The sequence below is a fragment of the Amphiprion ocellaris genome, chromosome 12, assembly GCF_022539595.1.
Source record: "Amphiprion ocellaris isolate individual 3 ecotype Okinawa chromosome 12, ASM2253959v1, whole genome shotgun sequence".
NCBI classification, from domain to species: domain Eukaryota; kingdom Metazoa; phylum Chordata; class Actinopteri; family Pomacentridae; genus Amphiprion; species Amphiprion ocellaris.
The window spans coordinates 11,747,206-11,761,172 of NC_072777.1; positions in this window are offsets into that span (position 1 = coordinate 11,747,206).

Below are 13,967 nucleotides of genomic sequence, written 5' to 3' on the forward strand. Positions count from 1 at the left end.
TTTGTCGGTGTGGATTCTTTCCCAGCACAGTCTCAGTGTTTTTGTTGCTTCCTACTTTCCTGCTTCGCCCTCATATGCTCAGGCTGCATGACTTTGCAGTTCTGAGCCTGCTTAGTGTGGGAACATGTGACCTGGTTTACACCGTTTTCAACCACGTTTCATCATTTAAGTCCGTCTCACCTCGTCTCATGTGACACGAGTCATTTCATCACACACCGGCTCGTTTTTTACAATGTCACTGTGTTGTTGTAGCTTATGAAATCTCAGCTCATGAGTTTCAATCTGTCAGTCCAAATGTTTTCACTTAAAGGCTCAAAGTGCATTTTTAACCTATAGATCTGATAATCAAGGGAACAAATCATGGGGAATTCACAGAAGAAACACAGAACACATACTTTACTACACTCGAAGAAAAAATCTATAAAATAACAGAAAATGTAGCAACAGGTCATTGACATTGAAACTGGCATTTTCTGTAATTAACCGTAAAAAACAAACAAGCAATAAAAAACACAGAACTCTTTATTTTAATGTCCTATAGTGAAAAAAAAAGTATCTTTTTTTTATGGTATATATATTGTGAAAAACTAAACATTTTCTACATTTTAATGATGTATCTGCAATAAAAAAAACAAAGCATTTCCTATTTTTTAACAGTAACAATATTGTATTATGTTTCTATTGTGAAAAATGAAAAATTTCTGTTATTTAATGGCATACCTATACATTTTAAAAATGTTAAATAAATCCATCAAATAACAAAAACTATCCTGGCAGCTCATTAGAGTTTCCTCTGTAACTAAAAATGGATATTTTCTGTTTCTGTTACACCCACATACTGTATGTTGTCATTCAACTTGACACTGAAACCCAGAATGCTCCCCTTATCTAAGTAGGACATGAACTGTAGGGTAAAAAAGAAAAAAAACTAGAGTGAGTGACTGTTATGTAATGCGAGGGCTGGGTCATACCAGACAATAAGTGTGATGTGTTGTCCAATTTGTTGCTGTGCTTGAAAAACTGGACTTTATGAAAAGGGAAGCGATATGTGAGGCATAACATTTTCAGATGGTCTTACGAGAAAGATATTCATAATGTTGCACTTGGTTGAACACATTAAAGGAGCCAAAAACAGTTGTGTAACAACAGTTGTGTCGTGCAAACCCTTTATTTCCTCCACACAGCTGACTGATCATAGCAGGAAGAGCCAGGAAGTGTTGGATAATTGTTTCTTGAAAGTTACAGAAATGGTGAGATATCCTTGAACCCTCTCAAACAACAGTTCTGTCACAGTATATTGGCTCCTTAAAAATATCATGGATGCAAACAAACCTCAAAAAACTACTTACACTCAAATGTTGTCTTACTTTTAGTAGTTCTGAGCTGTGGTGGTTGGACAAACCCTTTATCTGGATCACAAGTTGACCTGATCTAATCATTCATTTCATCGTATGCCGTTTAATTTCACTTTACCTTCTTTTTTTATCTTTTCAGCTTATCTCTCGGAGGTTCTGTTCTCTTGTAAACATGTCAGTGTGATGCTATGTATATCCTAGAAGACATATCATGGCCAAAATAAGCAGTGGATGCCATGGTTGAGCATTTCCACTGTTAAACTGCAGTCTCAAAAACACAGATCCAGTCTTCCAGTATGTAACAAACCTGAGGAACCAGTTCTGTCATCTGATGGAGTTTTCTGCATCATTATTCTTCTTCAGAATGACTTTCCACCACGAACATGCATGTGGCTGAATTACTTTAATTTTACGAACTGCAACTGCGTAGTATAAAGCTATTTTTCAGTGAAATGAGACTTTATGGGTTAAATCACCAGAGTGGCACTTGAGGGACTTAATGCAGCTCATCACCCTCTTTCATATCATGTTATCTCACATAAGCTGTCATATATTAATATATATATTGCTTGATTTCCTTCATCATCTCATGTCCACCTTTCAGACTTGCAAACTGAGCCACTGCAGACTTCTGTCATAAGTCCAGTGCAATCTAAGCGAGCTGGATGGCGCTCAGTGTGCTGGAGACTGAAGACCACAATTGTTTCAGTGCAGATGAACTAAAACTAGTCTAATTTTTCACCTTCCTTTCATCATTTTCTTTTGTGTGCAACCTCATTTCATCTTATGTGAAAGTGCATCATTTTCCCTCACGTATCATTTCATCTCCCTGCTCAGCTCCACTGGTTTCATCTTTCATTTAATCTAATCTGACGTTTTTTTTTCTAATTTTATGGAATCTTTCCTCTCAGTTTTTTTTCAACACTTTAGTTTTTGTTTTTTTTTTAATTTTTATTTTAGTTATGTGATGATCTGTCTGTCTGTCTGTTAGCAACATTACTCAAAATGGACAAACTGATTTGGATGAAACTTGCAGGGAAGATCAGAAATGACGCAAGGACCAAGTGATTAGATTTTGGCAGTGACGCAGCTTATAGTCTGGATCCATGGATTTGTTCAAGATTTTGTAAACATTGCAAGAGAGCGGCACTGCGTCACTGTAACTATGACAACAAGTGAACACTACGTCAGCTGCCTGCTGACGATCACATGATAGCGATCCTACTACAAATCAACCGCTGCGGACTTACTAAGACTTAACTGTCGGAAATCATTCAAGGAACAATTGATTAAATTATGGGGGCGTTTCTGAGTCCCATCAGTTCGCGCTGCCCGCTACATATTTAGGTTACGTGATTCGGTATTTGTACAAAACGTACACAAGCATAACACACGCCTGTGCTCAGCGCAAGGTAATGTTTCAATCAAAGATTTCATCTATCTGAAATGATACGACTGAGCAGCCTTGGTGGAGTACTGTGCTCTCTGAATGCTTTTCTTGTTACTCCTTGTTATTTCATCTTATCTCACTCTAGAACATGTTTAGTCCTCCCTCAGATCCCAAATAATTTCTTTTATGGTTCATCTTTACTGCATGGGACCTGTTCCATAGAGCAAGATAAGCCAGGTTTATTTCAGTTACTCAGAGTTATTGTCGGGTTATTTCAGTAGCATAAAACAAATTCATCCTGAAAACTTAAGCTGGGAATCTTACCTGACCCTTGTTCCATAAAGTGTGCTAGTAAAAGTGAGGATTAAAGTCCAACATGTAATGAACCTAACAAATCAGTCAGGATTAAACTGGTTCCATTAAGGTCTCTTTGACTTCATGTTATCAGGCAAATTTGACACAAGTAGTTGAGATTATTGCAATTGTGTGCTTTGATTTTTTAAAAAAATAAAATGCTTTCACATTGGCTGAATTTCACTTAGACTGACAGTTCACCTGACAGGTTGCCGGCATAAATTTCCAGATTAACTGAGTTTAAGCTATGTTGAATGTATGGAACTTCAATTACCTTATTTGGTAAACTTCATCTATCTATCTATCTATCTATCTATCTATCTATCTATCCATCCATCCATCCTTCTATGTCTGTGGGTCACTTTGGGCCAATCATACAGCTCAGGTGAGATGACATCACCCCTCCAATTAGAAGCGTGACCTCAGCTTGCATCATCATGAATTCCTAATGAGGGATCTTGCAGCGTCCAATCAGCAGAGGTCTGGCTTATCAGGTAATGAGGCCTGACGGCACACAGCCAATCAGCTTTCAGAGCACAGATTACTGCCTGCATGGTGCTCAGAGGGAATCAATAATGCAGAGAGACACACACACACACACACACACACACACACACACACACACACACACACACACACACACACACACACACACACACACACTCTTTTGCCCTGAGCTTGCCCTTACTACCATTACAGTAAATGGCAAGGCAGATAGTGTACTAGAGAAAGGGAGGGACCGACTGACTTACAAAGAAGTGAGGAAAGAGAGAAACAAAGACAAGAGGAAGAAGAAGAAAAGTGAGAGTGGAGTGAGAAATCACAGAGGACAAGATGATCTCAGTGTTTTATATATGATTCATTACCAGCAGCTGTGAGTCATAGCTGTAGAAGCAATGTAAAACCAGCATGATGGAGTCATACCCTGCTTACCTGTCACCCACTGTTACTGTCTGCATCAGCTTAACTGATACTCCAACATGCAAACTGAACTGCTGGCTCAGTTCTCACACTGATTATTGAGTTTTGGTTGCTGTTTTTCTTCTCTTTTTTGTCAGGTTTGAAGGGAAAACTGGTTTCCACATTCTTTTTGTGGATTTGTTTTGGCTTGCAGTAACAGCAACTAAACATAAGTAGCTCTAGTTTGTTCACAGAGTATTAGCAGTAATAATGATACTATCAGCAAAAATTACAGGGTTTTTTTTGGCCTTTATTGATAGGTGCAGTGGAGACAGACAGGGAAGGAGGGAGATGAGTGAGGAAAAGACATGCAGCAGAAGGCTGTGAGCAGGAATCAAACCCAGGCCACTGCATCGGGTCATGGGTCACCTTCTTAACCCACTGAGCTATCCAGGCATCCCATACAGGTTGCTTTTTACATCCAATTCACCCCTGCAGTCTGTCTCTCAGGCTATAGGTACAACTTCTTTCTATTATTGTAGGTTTCCGCAGAGGCATTTTTACAAGTGCACCACCAGATGGGTGTACAACTAGACAACACAGGCTACACTCGCCTACAACCATACAAACACTGACGTTCACCTGTGAGCTGTCTGCTCCTGCATTTCAAACCACACCACCAAGGTGGCTTGTCTGAAAATCACATTATGAAAACAGTTCACCCAAAAGTATTCCTGAAAACATTTTAGGTGAGAGATAAGCCACACAGCTGCTAAACCTGTCCTGATTTTACATTGACAGTGGTTAGTTTATTAGTTTGTCTGGAGTGTCCAAAGATGCCAAATAGCGCTGGACTCAGCTTTTGCTTTGCAAAAAGTAGCCAAAATCTTAACTTTATGCAAATTAGGAGCAGAAAAGCGGATGCGCCATCTTTCGAAACGCAACGTTGCATTACCAGAGTATACTGTACGGCTGCTTACATAGATGAAGAATGTTAAGTATGGAAATGATGGATCCCGTGGACCAATACAGGGTCTGTCAGTAGCCTGAGAAGCAACACCTAGAGCATTCTAACAGGAAATCATACCTTTTGAACAAGACAACTCTGGAAATATATCATATTTCTGACCATTTCTGCATCTCTTTACCTCGACAATAGTGAAGTAAACATTACAAAGTAAACAATGAGGAATGTACACACATACTGATTTGTGTATTTATTTGTAGATGAAATTGCATTCATGGAAGACACATCACTTGTGATGAGGACAGTTGGTGGTTCATGTAGCCTGGGTGATGGAGACGGGGCTGTGCGACAAATCCAGCCTTGCTTGCACAGGGTCTTCCACAGAGAAAACACATGAAGTCTGGTGAGGCTGCATTTCAAGGATCCTTTCTGCAAAGACTGCTCTGAGTGATGCGATTACTGCTTCAAAGTGTTTCAAGCCACCATGGACACTCCTACGCCGTAGAAGACGATAATAATAAGATGATCAAGCTATAAATTCCCAAGTTTCCAGAAAGCAGGAACCTCCGTGGCTGAAAAATGAAGCCAATGTGGAAGTGCCAAGAACTGCAGTTCCTCAAATGTCCACTTGAGTCTGTCTCCAAAAGTGAGTCAATTCCCATAGGCCAACATTGTTACAATGATTAATGTTACAGCAGAAAAAGAACACGTTTACATCCTGGAATAAAATTGTTTTGGTCTCTATAGCTAATTTCCTCATTCATGACAACTCTACAGGTGGGGAAATTTTATAAAACTCACGTGTTTAAATTATGCAGGTGGGTACCATCACAGGTGATGCCATGGCCAAGAGATGTTTTTATTGTCCATCTCAGCTCCACTCATGCTTCAGCAGAGTCAGAAACTGCCAAGATGTCAATGGCCAGAGTCAAAACATTGAGTTCCAATACCACTGTTCAGGAAACCTCAGGGGTTCATCCATATTTTATTTTATCTGTATATAGTGTCTTTTTCTATTGTTTTCTATTTTTTATCTATAGCTGGGAGTCAGCAATCAAAATTTCGCGATGTGAAAACATAATGACAATAAAGATTCTTGATTCTTGATCTTTATACACATTCAGTGAGTTGAGGTCAAACCACAGCGCTAATTTTGGCATGAATGACTTCTGTGGGCACATCATGCAAGTGTTGACAAGATCCATGCTCTGTTTCAGTTCAGGTACACACCATGTGAGTTTCGTAAACATGTTGTTTACTGTTCTTTGACCGCTTTTAAAGTATGTTGTAATTCTGTAACTCACAGGTTCACGCCAACAGTTGACACAATTACATTTTGATGCATTCAGCTCTGCATCATATTATACACCACTCCCACGCTCAGTGTTTTAAAATGCATGAAGAAAATAGGATGTTGATATTTAAGAGATTTAGCTGGAATTAGCCTTTGACTTATGACAGATAGAACCGCTCTTTTTGCCTACACAGGTTTCATATCTGATCCTCCACTCCCAGGAAAAAGCAGAATCTTTCCCTATGACAGTGAAAGCTCTATGTTTCTTCCTGTTTAAGACTCCAGAATGAGTCTTTGTTGCCTTTGTCGCCCACATGGAACAACTTCTGGCATCACTAAGCTGCAGAAAATGTGTGGGGGTGGGGAGATTTCTTTAAATAAGCACTTAAGGGCAAAAATGTTTGTATTCAGATAAGGTAATCATTCCTAAGATACAAATACTGTAGATTTCGCAGCCATTGTGGTCAATAAAATGGCTCATTTACTGTGATGTCGACTCTGTAGTTTAGCTCCACAGCTAAATCAAATATTGGTGATGTTTTATTGTAAGTGAAATAATAGTGTCTATTATTACCTTTCATGCATTGAGGAAGTAAAACAATGATTAGATATGATTGTGTTGCATAGCTGTCAGGCTAAAAATTACACGTCTTTCAGTCCGTTTATGTCTTTTGAAGAAAAACAGATAAACCTCGTGATATCATCTGCTGAATCTGAGAGTTGCTGCTGAGACTTTACAAAATCCCCATGTAAAGAAAAAGAAGAAAATACTTTCTTTAAAAAAAAAAAAAGAGCATCATCATGTTTAATGTACCAGTAACTACTACAACAGATAAAATGTGAACAGAGCAAACAAACCACAAATGTTTGCCATATTAACCACACTTTCTATCTACACAAACTATACAGTGCAGCATACTGGGTGATCTTTCAGTCATCGCTAATGAATTATAATATAATAACATTTAAATATTTGAGTATACACATCGATCAGCCACAATATTATGACCACTGACAGGTGAAGTGAATAACATTGATCATCTTGTTATAATGCAATGTTCTGCTGGGAAACCTTGAATCCTGACATTCATGTGGATGTTTGACATGTACCACCCACCTAAACATTGCAGGTCAAGCAAACCCCCATCCCTCCATGGCAACAGCAGTCCTGGATGCTAGTTTCCACCCTCAGCAGGACAATGCACCCTGACACACCACAAAAACTGCTCAGGAGTGGCCTGGGGAACACAACAGAGCTAAGGTGTTCACCCGGGTTCCACACTCCCCAGATCCATTTCTAACTGAGTATCTGTAGGATATACCATAATAAACCTGATCTAGGTAGGTCCCACCCTGCAACCCACAGGATCCACTGCCATCGGACATCCCCAGAGGTCCTGTGTTCATGCCCCACTGGGTGAGAGGAGTTTTAGCAGCACTAAAAGGACAAACACAATATCATTCAGGTGGTCATAATGTTATGCCGGGTCGGTGTAAGGGGCCAGGTACAGGGCCAACCCTGTAGCTGCCCCAAGATCTGATAAATGGTCGAGTTCTTTCACTGAAACTCCAATATCTAAATTTCAGTGAATGTCACTGTGTTGTCTCAGTCTGAAAGTACACCTACATGACTGTATAACACACTAAAACAGGATCGTTGTAGGACTCAAAATGTTAACTGCATCAGTTATTGTCTAGGCGCATCAAACAATTTGTAATAATAACTGTAAAACAAGAAACTGAAGTATATCAGTACACAGTTCCTTAACTTTCATAATGACACAGTTTTCAAGTAAACTCCCTGCTACATCAGAACAAGAGAATTCCTGAAATGCAGGTACAGCTTTTGGTTTTAATGTTGTTCCATCTGAGCACCACTATGAAAAACGTCATCAGTGACAGACGGTTATGTTGCAGAGTTTAGACTTAGGAATGACCAGGTGCGTTCCTTCGTATTTGTTATTACAAGCTGAGAACGTGGTTATTTAAAGAACCCATGTATTTCTATTGTGGCAATTGAAGCCCTGCTTTTTTAAATTCATTGCCAGAATACACTAATTGTAGCTTAGCAAACAGGCTTCCCTGTTTCTTGATGAATTTGAAGGTGAAGGATGTGATTTTGGGGAAAGATTGTTAATATTTATATAACTAATTTGCATAGTAGATAACATGCTTCCTTGTCACATACGGCCTGCTTTCCCCTTCTATTGCTCTTTTCTGTGCATGAATGCATGAATGCAGACGGGACTCACCAGAGCAGTGTTGTGTGGATCAGTCAACGCCACTTTACTTCCTGTTAACAGAACCAGCACTGTGTAGATTATTTTCCATACACATGCACAGAAAATGGACATTTAATGGGCTGAGAGAAGATTTTCGCTTAATTTGATCAAAACTGCATTGGATTAGCATCGCTGATTCTACCTTTAATACCCTTTTGTTTATTGGTATTTCAGCAGAACGTCTGTATGACCATGCAGCGTGTTTATTTCTCTGACAGACAGGAGCTACCTGTTCCACTTTTGCAATGTGGGTCAGTGGTTCAGACATGAGGGACACCGTTGCAGCCACACAGCATTTAGAAACACCAGCCGCTCAGACTTTGAGCTCAACAACAGGGGGATTTCCAGCTTTGTACCACGGAATCGGGCAAAGACAATCACAGAGTGTGGAACAAGAACAAACAGCTCCACGACAAAAGTTCAAACTGTGACACACAGTCATGTGGTGCGGGCTAATTTGAGCTGAACCTGTTTTTCAGTGCTGAATCTCAATCTGCCCAACAGCACTTTAATGGAAAACTGGCTCACCACATGCAGTTACTCAGCAAATAAAGGACCTCTTTATGGAACAAAGCCTCCATTCTGCCACACTGACTGATTCGACATGTTTGTACTGGCTCTGGCTCTATTTTAGGAAGCAAAAAGTTATTTCATCAGCATGACAGGCACGGTGAGACGTTTAATGCCCGCATATCAGACCATCAGCAGAGGAGTGTTGTCACTTCTCAGCATCTATTGTGCAGATCACAAGGTCATGAGGCTGCAGCTGACTAGCAGCTCTGTGTTGAAACTCTGAAACTTACTGGAGGTCAAACTCATCACACACAATCACAGTTTCCAAACCACATGGCATTCCTCTCATGTGGCAGTCTGTTAACCAGCTGTCACAAAGTGTGTTTGATTGTGAGAAATATAGACCTTGAGGATTTTTTTTTTTTTTAAAGGACATTTGTCCAGCCATTAATTCTTTAAAGGCCTGATTGAGAGTTGATCCCCCCCTTTTTTTTGTTTTTTACAGGTTTAAGGGTTGACAGAATCATAGTCACCTCTACAAACCTTTAAACCCCTCACTTTTTGTGCAACTTGTGTTGGAGTTTTGATTTTAAATGAATAAAACTGGCATTATTCCACACCCAAACTAAAAATATATAATTGGACATTTATTGTCTTTTTTTTTTTTTTTAAATTAATAATGTATTCTCAAAGAATTCAGACTCTTAATTATGCAGTCTGTAGAAGCTGTTGTGGCAGCCCTTACAGCTTCTAGTCGTCTTGGGTAAATCTCTACAATCTGCATTTTAACTATGTCCCTCAAAGACAGTTAAAAACTGAATCCAATCAAAATTTGTCTTAGCTTTTCTCTTTGGGTTATTGTGAAGCTGAAAGGAGAGCCATCACAACCAATCTCAGTACTCTTATGTCAGAGCAGGTTTTTCTCTCTGTATTTGGCTGCATTCATACTTCCTTCAGCTCTGACCAAGAAGCTACTCCATAGCATGATGTTGCCACCACCATGCTTCAATGTAGGGACATTATTAGTAAGTGATGAGCAATGTTGGATGTTTAACAGACATAGTGCTTGGAGTTCTGTCCAAGCTGTTTAATATTCATCTTGTCGGCCAAGAGAATCTTTTTACTTGAGCTTTCAGAGTCCTTTAAAAAAGTTTTTGGTAAACTCCAAGCTGGCTGTAGTTTGCCTTTTACTCAAGGGAGGATTTTTTTTTTTTTTTTATCACTCTACACTAAAAGAAGTTATTAAGATGGTCATCCTTCTGGCAGGTTCTCCATCAGCGAACTTCTGAACTTCTGTTTTGAGTGACTGTTGGGTTCTTGGTCTGACCAAGGTCCTTCTTGCTCATTTAGTTGGTCATTTCAAACTTCTTGAATTTCCGTTATTGACGCCACTGTACTTCTGAGAACAATTTAAGCTCAAGAAATTGTTGCATACTCTTGAACTGACCTGTGTCTGACTACAGCTTTATCACAAAGGTCTGCAAGGAATTCTTGACTTCCTGATTTGGTTTTTGTCCTGACATGCAGTATCAGTTGAGGAACCTTATACAGTCAGGGAAAAAAAGTATTACTCTCGTCATCAGAAACAATGATTATGCAATCAAGTAGTAACTCCTGTCTATATCGTGACTAAAACAGACAGAAAAGAAAACATGGAATGCCTAAAAACACAGTTTTTGGCAATACAATGCTATAGCTATTGATGTAAGAACTTAAATGATTTTAGTTATTATGAAGAAAACCATGGAAAATGTCTAGATATAAGCTCTGAAATTAAACTCTTATGAGCTATTTTTGTTGCTATCATTATATTTTTCTGAACAAATGTACCTTTAGTTGTAGCAGGCATTAAAATGAACAAAATGAACAACAAAACAAGGGTGGTCTAATAATTTTTTCCATGACTGTATATACAGGTGTGCGCCTTTATAAGTTGTTCAATCTTTTTCATTAAACACGAATGAAGTTCAGTCAAGGTCTAGAATGCAAAGAGTGTGAAAATCTTTAATTAGATTGTTGAATTTTATGTTTTTTTAATTGCAAAAGAGGAAAAAAAATCTAAAAACATGTTTTACCTTTGTCATAGTTTACCAAGTGTAGATTGATGGTCGCAAATGACAATACATCCCTGTAAATCTATATGTAAGGTGGTTTAGGATTAAAGTAAAGCTGATAGTGATAAATCCAGGGAGTAAATCAATGTGCTGTCATCTGAGCTGTCTAGATAAACATACATGCAAAAATGTCAAAGTCTGGAGGCCAATAGGAGCTTACCTGAGCACCATGAGACCACATGTCCTGCACCATTTGATTTATTCACAACAGTAACACAATCTGAAGGCATGTTAATAAATCAAAGTTATGCAGCTCTGAAATTGTGAGGACTCTAAAAAGTTCAAAACTACCCTTGGGCAGCACACAAAAGCAGCTCAGTTCAGTCTAATGTAATATCATATACTGTTAACCATTTAATCTGGCCAATCAGTCAGAGTGGAAAAAAACAACTCTTCTTCATGCCTCCTTATAAGGGAAAATGTTTGTTAGGGTAAGGAAAGAAGATGAAGTCATGTTGAGTCAGAGTCAACCAGGAAGAAGATGAATGTCGTTATGTGTAAAGTTACACGAGTGCACACACACACACACACACACACTGCACACACACACACACAATTGTCACTGACTTTTATTTCCAAACTCTGTCTTATTCTGTAAGTACACAATCAAATAAATCAATCTCAGTGAAACTGTTGTCTGATTGGTGCTTGAAGTCTCCTCCTTCCTCTCAGTCGACCCTTGTACTCATGTGCAGTGACGTCTCTTTTGTTTTCTTTGCTGATAATAGGTCTGCTGACGCTTTTCCCCCCCACTGTTTGCAATTCTTCATCCTGGTAAGCGTTTCTGATTTCCCTCCAGAGAGAAATCTCAACGCTCCTGCAAAGGTTTACAGAGCAATTACTTGTCACCATAATTCCTGACAATTTAACATCTCCGAGGAAATCTTTGGGGAATGTTTTGTTTGTGTAGCAAACAGGGGCAGATAGTACAGGGAGATTTTTATCCCTGTGGCAAGTCATGTGAGGACACAGACTGGTTATAAGAAACTCTGCTGAGGGTTTAAGGCATCGGTTGCTTACAGTCTTTCCGTTTCATCCATCAGTAGCCATAAAGCAGAGGTGTGGAGGAGCCTGTCTGTGTGGACAGAGTGATGTAATAAAAACAGGCCCAAGACGGTAATAAATATAAAAAATAAAGGAAACAAGTCTCAGTAGTCAGCAGTGGGTGGAATTTTACAAGTTGAAACAATCTCTGATCTAAAATGTAGCTAATACAAGTAGCCACCAAGTAAAAATGAGGGTCAAGCGCTTTAACTAAATCTCTTTCTGTAGAACCATAGTTAATTAAAACAATCATAAATAAAAAAAAAGAAATAGTAACTAACTAGCCAACTATATACATCACCCGAATTTCAAAACAAAAAAGAGAAACATTACTAGAATATCTCATAATATGAAAAACCACAGTGCACACTCAGATAAAGTGTCATATTTTCACTTTTAAATACATTTCACAACAGATTTCATGTGACTGATAAATCTGTACTTGATCAATCTAATAACTGTTTCATGGATACAACCAGAGGGACTGGAGCTGCATCTTAATTTAGATGCTGAAACTGAAACAGATGCTCCGACTGAAACTCTCCCTGCATCCCAAAGTAAGGATGCACACAGAGCAGCACTGATGACGGCTCAGGTTCCCTCCCACTTTTATAATCTGTAAAGTCAAATATTAAGTTTCTCAGCAGGAAGTTCCCTCAAGCACGGCTGAGTTTCAGGTAACTACAACTGAGAGTTTGCAGTGTGACGTTGAACTTGAAAACATGATGGAAAAAACAGCACCAGGATAATACATTAACTCACCTCCCACTAATCCTAATGTTTTTATCCTCGAATATATGACTCTAAATCATCCCTTTTCTCCTTCGATCCTTTTCTCCTTCGATCTCAAGCCAACTCTGTGAGAGTTGGCTTGAGTTTTTCATTTTCTTTAAACTGATCTCGACACCAATCCACTGCACAATAAGTTATGTCATTATATACACTACTGTTGAAAAGTTTGGGGTCACCCAGACAATTTCATGTTTTCCATGAAAACTCACACTTTTGTTCATGTGCTAACATAACTGCACAAGGGTTTTCTAATCATCAATTAGCCTTTCAACACCATTAGCTAACACAATGTAGCATTAGAACACAGGAGTGATGGTTGCTGGAAATGTTCCTCTGTACCCCTATGTAGATATTCTATTAAAAATCAGCTGTTTCCAGCTAGAATAGTCATTTACCACATTAACACTGTCTAGACTGTATGTCTGATTCATTTCATGTTACGTTCAGAAAGAAGATTTCTTTCAAAAATAAGGACATTTCTAAGTCACCCCAAACTTTTGAATGGTAGTGTATATATTATAGTTTCTTATATGTGGAGTGTGACAAATATTAAAAACTGTCCAAAAACAACATCAGAACCTCATTTTATATCTGCACATGATATCTGTATCACTCAATACACTAAACATGAACTTTTAAAAAAGCCAAACACTGAGCACTTCTTGGTTTGTGCATTATTACAGCTATACAAGACTATTTATTTCTGGAGTATCACCAAGACATGTGATGTGACATTTAACTACAAAAACATGATGCACATCAGGAAAACATCACCATATTAACATCTCCACATGCTGTAATATACATTTAATGTGTTAGAACCAAAACATTTTCTAACATTTCCTTAACTTCCAACAAACCTTCTGGCCATTTTGATCATTTTGCATGGCACCACTTTGTGTATCTTCATGGTGCACCTGCATCTGGTGAGACGAGGAAGGAAACCTGTTAAGTAACATTAT